Here is a 7,747-nt window from a genome sequence, read left to right as displayed (position 1 = left end):
AGTTTATTTAGTTCTTTCATTGAATGTTAAGCACACCAAGTCATTTTAATTGATTATTATTTCCTTTGCATATAATCCTTTCTGGGAATCACTTTTTGAAAGAATTTTCCAGGAACTTGTTTTTCAAAAAAGATAGTCTAAATCCAAGCAAAGTACTTTCCCATTTTTGAAAAGAAACATGTGTAAAAGGTAAGCAGAATCTGGAAATGTATTGTCAAAGGCTTTCATGGCTAGAATCACTGGGGTATTGTGTGGTTTCTGGGTGATATGGCTGCGTTCTAGCAGCATTTTTCTCCTGACATTTCGCCTGTATCTGTGGCTGTCATCTTCAGAGCAGATCCTCTGAAGATGCCAGCCACAGATGCAGCCAAAACATCAGGAGCAAAGAAGTGATACACAAATACTTTAAATAAATATCTTCTTTTTTATTTTTTAACCAAAAGCCACAGAGGCTGACATCTGATAACCAAAAGACCATTGGATCACCCCTAATGTTCACATAGGGTAGGTGGCGGATTACAACCATTTAGTGATGGAGAAATTGCATTCTTATAGGCTGATACACATTTTTTATGTAAATAATATATATTCTTGTCATTGTAAAAGGGCAGGATTAAGAGGAAACACATTATTAAATATGGTATAAACTGGTTCAAATCACAAGATAGTAGTTTAAGTCTCTTCAAAGCTATTTGATCATGGATAAGCATCATCCACAACAGAAGTGACTGCTGTTTGGGGGCAGTGAATCCACACTGAGTTTAAAGGACCTCTGGGTTTCTGGGATCCTTCCAGAGAGCTTTGTTTTACAGGGGCTACTCTAGGTTTTATGGGAGCTATTCAAGGTGCTGAAGCCAGGATCCAGTACCTAGGATAGCTCTCATAAAACTCAGAGTAGAAACCTTTGCAAATTTTGGGCAGAACTCTATACCAGAGTTCCTCAAACTGTGCTCCTTCAGATGTTTTGGTCTTCAGCTCCCACAATTCCTAACAGCTGGTAAACTGGCTGGGATTTCCAGGAGCTGAAGTCCAAAACACCTGGAGGATCACAGTTTGAGAAACACTGTTCTATACTATCATTTGAACTGAGTTGCAAACAACTAAAGCTGTTTGCTGTGTCCCCATTGCACACAATAAAACTTCTGTGGTCAGTATTAGTATATGAAAAATCTTGTGTACATAGGGCCAGTGTAGCAGGTTCAAGATCTCCACTCAGCCATGGAACTCTTGGCTGAACTTCCCCAAATAACTCTTGCAGATCTACTAAAGACACCCTCCCCCCGCCCACCAGAATCCTTTTGTGTTCACAAAACTGGGCATCTCAGAAGCATCTGGTTAGCTGCTGTGAAAAATGGATGCAGAACTACAAGGCTTTTATGTCGTCTGAATCAGTGGGGCTCTTCTTCTGTGTTTTTATGCTGGTTGAACATCCTTTATCCTGAAGTACACCATAATCTGAAATTATCCACATAGATGGCTGGCATAATGACACTTTTGCTTTCCAATGGTTTAGTATACATACTGTTTACACAAAATGATTAAAAATAATGTGTGTAACATTACCTTCAGGCTAAGTGACACTCTAAAGTATCTATGCAGCATAACTGAATTTTGTGTGAGATGTGTCTTTTATTTCCAAGATATCTCATTATATACACATAAGCAGATTTAAGTATTCCAAAATAAGGGTAGGAGAAAAAATTCAAAACACTTCTAGCCCTAAGTATTTCAGATAAGGGATACTTAATCAGTATTCTTTTCAGTGGAAGGTTATTTCAGATATATCACTGTATAATAGGATTATATCATCAGAACAACTGTTATCCCTTGGGTGGATTTATATTTGGAAACTCTGAAGGGGATTCTATGCTTTACATGGTTCTTCATGGCACTGTTTATTACCTTGAAGACAGTCCATCAATAGCAATTCACCACCTCTTCAGATGAATCAGTGAGCCGCAGAGAGATCAAGGCAGTTCTCAGTATCTGGTTTTGTTTTTTATTTGGTATAGATTGGGAAAGGAGAAAAGGGCAGAGGGCAAACTGTGAATACGTGAAAGTGACACCTTGAAAAAGCAGGAGCAGAAGCCGTCATTCCCAAGATTAGGCATATGTCTAAATGTAACCCTGATAAGAAACACTGCTGCGCATTGACTTAAAAAGGGCAACAACAAGCAGTAAATATAAAGATGTATTTAGTACTGACTGAAAGAAGGCCATAAGCATTCCTCCATTGACTCTTTTTTTTCTAAGTTTTTCTAAGTCCCGTGGTTACCGAGGGATGCCTGGCAAGCTTTGCTATTTGTGAATGTTTTGAGTCAGGAATCAGGAACGAGAAATCTTGCAAGGTAAAAGGCAAATGACAGAGACTTTCAATTTGTGCAGAAGAGACACTTGTAATAATAATAATAATAATAATAATAATAATAATAATAATAATAATAATAACAACAACAAAACTTTATTTATACCCCGCCACCATCTCCCCAACGGGGACTCAGGGTGGCTTACATGGGGCCATGCCCAGAACAATACAATATAACAAAATATAAAACAACACATCATAACACAATTAAACAATACAATAGATAATAATATACATAATACAGCACTTGTACAGAATGGATGCTCAAAGGGTACAAGTGTAAAATCACAATCACATTTTTATACACAAGAATTCTCATGCATTCACATTGCTTCATTTTGAAACTCCCTCCCTTCTCCTGATTGGCCAGCATGGAGAAGCTGGCCGGCATCCCCCAGGCTCCTGATTGGTCAGGAGGTGGGTCTAAGTCTATGCGCACCCTGATTGAAGGGAGTGGTGGTGACTTAGCTGGAGATGTGTGTCCGTGCATGGGGGCTGGGGGACAGGGCTGTGGAGTATGGGCTGCTGCAGGTCTTTGGAGGCTCTAGGGAGTTAGTGGGGATGGAGGCCATTTCCAGTTCATCTGGCCTTCTCTTTTTGGAAAACTATAATTCCCATGGAGGTTGAATTATATTTTTTATTAGTGGTGGGTTTGGGGGTCCTCAATAACATCAGTTTATTAATGCAATTACGCTTTTAGCTGAAAATTAAAATGTTGGATGGCTATATCCAATATTTCACAATGTTGGATATAGCTGTCCTATGTTAATCTAGTTGGAAAGAAGCCCTGATTCAGTTCATTTCCAATCTTAAGGGAGAGAGAATAATTCCAGGTGAATGGAAGCCTGGGCTCTTGAGGATCTCACTCATCAGCCGAAGTCAACTTAACAGCAAATAAAAATCATGCTATTGTCGAAGGTGTTCATGGCCAGAATCACTGGGTTGCTGTGGGTCTTTCAGGCTGTATGGCCACCTTCCAGAAGTTTTCTCTCCTGATGTTTTGCCCACATCTATGGCAGGCATCATCAGAGGTTGTGCTGTATATTGGAAACTAGGCATGGGAGATTTATATATGTATGGAAGGTCCAGGGTGGGAGAAAGAACTCTTGTCTGTTGGAGGCAAGTGTGAATGTTGCAGTTAATCACCTTGGTTAGCATCTGATGGCCTTGTAGCTTCAAGGCCTGGCTTCTTCCTGCCTGGGAAAATCCTTTGTTGGGAGGTGTTAGCTGGCCCTGATTGTTTCATGTCTGAAATTCCCCTGTTTTCTGAGTATTGTTCTTTATTTACTGTTCTGATTTTAGAGTTTTTTAAAGACTGGTAGCCAGATTTTGTTCCTTTTCATGGTTTCCTCCTTTCTGTTGAAATTGTTCCCATGCTTGTGGGAACACAAGCTTCTCCGTGTAGCTTCAATGGCTTCTCCGTGTAGTCTGACATGATGGTTGTGAGAGTGGTCCAGCATTTCTGTGTTCTCAAATAATATGCTGTGTCCAGGTTGGTTCATCAAGTACTTTGCTATGGCTAACTTCTCTGGTTGAGTTAGCCTCTGAGGATGCCGGCCATAGATGTGGGCAAAACGTCAGGAGAGAATGCTTCTGAAACATGGCCATATAGCCCGGAAAATTCACAGCAGGCAAGCCATCTTTCTTATTGTTCCCATTGTCAAGTTTCCTACCTACCCTGAATCAAAAAAATAATGTATTTTATTTCTTAGATTTTTACTTACCTTTTTTTGTGTCAGGAGCAACTTGAGAAACTGCAAGTCGCTTCTGGTGTGAGAGAATTGGCCATCTGCAAGGACATTGCCCAGGGGACGCCCGGATGTTTTTACCATCTATGTGAAAGGCTTCTCTCATGTCCCCGCATGGAGCTGGAGCTGGTAGAGGGAGCTCATTCGCGCTCTCCCCAGGTTGGATTTGAACCGGCAACTTTCAGGTCAGCAACCCAACCTTATTAACTAATAAATCAGCATGCTTGACCAAGGGAAATAAACTAAATATTGCATTTCAGCATTGGGAGTGATTTGTTAATTTCCTCACATCAACAACCGTGTAATGTCTGTGAGGCATATCTGGAAGCCTCTTACTCCCTGATAAAATGATGCAGGTGACTTCTATTTGTCTTCACACTTTCTGGACACTATGCAAGCTGAACCCCCACAATGTTATTCAAAAGCTTGGAGTTATTCACATTTCCTCCTGTGGTGGCTTGGGAGAACGATGCCAGAAAGCACCTTTACAACTGACACAACTACAATATCTACTGTTATGTTCAGTGGAGAGAGAAAGGATGGCACACATTTTAAAAAAGAAGCTTGCAGTTATTGTTATGCAATTTCAGCTTTTAATGACCATTGAATTAATGTCCACATGGGACTGCTGAGTTGCTTCCAGTTTTTGAAAAATGAAATACATTGGTCCACTGTTAGAGTTGATGCCCAATAGTAAGCAAATACGACTGACTCCTAAATATCTGGGGGACCAGGAGCCCCCACACCTGCAAAGGCCCCAATGTCCAGGGTGGAATCTGCCTCTGATCTTTCTATCTTGAGTTTTTCAGTTACTGACAACATTCTAAACAGTTTCAGAACTCAAAAGAGCGTTTCCATGGCACCCTGTTCAAAGATCACCGCTGCCGGTCTGTTGTTTAGGTGCATCTCAGACGGATCGCAAGCCAGGTTCAGCTCTTGCAGCTCAAAGAGCCCAAACCATATTCCGGTCTCTGCTTTAGAGATCACCAGCCATATTTGAGTCTTGTGTTTCAGGTCAGAAACTCATTTGAAAGAGCTGGAGAAACCATTATTTGCTGATATCTATCACCTGGTTGAATCCCATCCAGCACAGGTCCGGTCCCTATTCCCTTGCGACTGGGCAAGATCATAAATCAATTTCTTTGCCCTCATCCAGCCTGTTCCTGCCAACAGAAGAATTAATCTTGTTGTGTCTTACAGCAGGCTACCCATTTCTCTGGGTCAAGTAGGACATGGGGCCCTTTGTCATAGAAAAAAGTTTTTTTCAAACCAGGAGAAGGTTTTACCTATGTATCACAATGTTTCCGAAACAGAAGGGGGATTCCTGTGTGAGAGAACGTGCATGTGCATAACTCCATAAAAAGTAAGTGCAAGTTGCCTTGTTTCATTATCTGCAGATTTCTCAGCATGGAGAAGTAGATGGAGATTGGGCTTGGCGTCCATAGGTATTTTGCCTTAGCAGGCAAAATGAATTTTGGCGCCCCCCCCCCAATGCCACGGGAGGTGTGGCCGCACGCTGTGGGAGGTGTGGCCAGACCTGGCCCCGCCTCCCATGCCACGCACCCTGGCCCCGCCTCCCGCATTGCGCAGCCACGCCTCCTGGCTGGGCCTTCCCCTGTGGCCTGGATGGACCTTCCCGCTGCGGCCTGGCTGAGCCAGGCCGTGGCGGGAAGGCCCATCCAGGTTGGCTGGGCCAGGCTGCGCAGTGTGGGAGGCGGGGGCAGACTTGGCCCCGCCTCCCACGCTGCGCGCCCTGGCCCCGCTTCCTGTGCTGCACGGGAGGCGGGGCCAGGGTGCGTGGGCCACGGCAGGAAGGCTCAGCCAACCTAGATGGGCCTTCTCCTTCAGGCCTGGATGGCTGGGCCAGGGCGTGCAGCACGGGAGGCGAGGCCAGACATGGCCCCTCCTCCCACACCGCACGCCCTGGCCCCGCCTCCCATGCCACATGCCCTAGCCCCGCCTCCCATGCCACGCGCCCTGACCCCACCATCCCCGATGGCACCACAGGCAAATGCTTCCCTCGACTGGCGGTTGGACTGCCTCTAGCTAAAGATTAAAGACTGGCTCTGACTTTTGGCCCAATGCTACTGGCCCTTTTGGCCCAATGCTACTGGCCACACAGTGCTTACTGTTTTAAATGGGGTATAATATTGGTTTTTAAGTGTGTTTTTACGATCGTTTGTTTTACTATATTTTGTATTATATGGGGCATTAATCTTGCCATTATGTAAGACCGCTCTGGGTCCCCCTGGGGGAGAAGAGCGGTATATAAATTAAATAAATAAATAAATAAATAAATAAATTACTTTCCAGGTGCAACCCGGCTTATCAAATTGGCTTACCTCTGTTTGCGTGGCTTTGTCCTTGCAGTGATTGGCTAGGTCCTGTGCCTTTCTGCAATGGGAGTGGAGGAATGGAGTGTGTGGCATCCCATGCCTGGCTCCGGCACTGGCAAGATCAGGAAGTCTGTTTCGTGAGACTACTCCTGAAGGTGAGCCCATGAAGAGGCAGTGCCTGGAATTCCTGGTTGAAGATTGGTTCCTCCCAAAGGAAAATGCCATCGCACAGGACCTGATGTCTTTAGTTAGCATTCTGCTATCTTTAGTTTTAGTTTTCATGTATTTTGCCTTGTGGAACCTTTTCCACAAGGCAAGACCAAAAAATGCTTTGCTCATTTTTTTTCTGGGTTGCAGTTCTAAATGCACTGTCTGGTTTCATTATTCTCATCCCACCTTTTTGGAATATGCATTCTGTACTAGTAAATGAAGAGATTGAGTTCCCCATTGAGTTTTGTTTGCCTACTCTTCCCTCTGAGCAAACTCTTGGTTTTACCATCTATGTGGGGATTTTTGCCTCAGGATCCAGCTGACCAGTTCCTTTTTCATTCTCAGTGAGAAATTTCAAATTGGGCCCAATGGAGGCCATCCTATCATTATGGTCACTCCAATACATGACACAGAAACCTGTCCCTATTGTGGATCATCTATATCTCTTGATCAACTGCCATCCAAAGAACATTTTTAATGTTTAAAGGGGTGTAAATATTTTAAATTGTAGTTGTTTTTATTGTATGGTTTCAAAAAATTACATCGAGCTGTTTCTGTTTTCACTTTGTGTTTAAAATATGTTTGAATGTAGAATGAATTGTTTGTAACTCAATAAACTAAAAAATAATTGTGACTTCGTTTGTTTTTGTTTTTTTTCAAATGAGTGTAAGAGAGATAACTAAGAGTCCTAAACAATGGTCAAGCACTTATGCTTTAGACCACTCTTTGCAAGGAACTAATATTATTTATTTATTCTATTATCTTTTCTAATAAAGTTGGCTTTTGGTTCTATTGCCAATGCAAAGAGAATGAGGGAAAGGGGGCAACCTTGTTTTGTCCCACTTTTGATCTTAATTGTTTTTCATCCAAACCCATTCATAAGTATTTCTACCTGGTTGTCTTTGTATAATTCCCTAATTACTTCACAAAATTTTCTACCTAAGTTAAAGTCTTCACAAACTTGGGACAAGTAGTGGTGGTTTACCATATTGAAAGCTTTGTAAACACCCAATTTTATTATCATCGGTTTCTCTTTTTCTCTTTTTTTTAAATAATTTTTTTATTAGAATTTCAGATAAAATTAACAG

At 42.4% G+C, this 7,747-nt stretch overlaps 1 long non-coding RNA gene across 1 annotated transcript; it reads left to right on the top strand.

Moving 5' to 3' along the window:
• The first annotated feature begins 4,029 nt into the window (after positions 1–4,029).
• Positions 4,030–7,293, top strand: LOC134297551 (uncharacterized). The gene is made up of 2 exons (XR_010004340.1): positions 4,030–5,476; positions 6,484–7,293. It is a non-coding gene; the product is annotated as an uncharacterized LOC134297551 (long non-coding RNA).
• Positions 7,294–7,747: the final 454 nt, after the last annotated feature.

Source organism: Anolis carolinensis, chromosome 3 (assembly GCF_035594765.1).
Source record: "Anolis carolinensis isolate JA03-04 chromosome 3, rAnoCar3.1.pri, whole genome shotgun sequence".
In the NCBI taxonomy this organism is placed as follows: domain Eukaryota; kingdom Metazoa; phylum Chordata; class Lepidosauria; order Squamata; family Dactyloidae; genus Anolis; species Anolis carolinensis.
The sequence above is the reverse complement of the archived record's forward strand: the minus strand, read 5'-3'. Positions and strand labels throughout refer to the sequence as shown.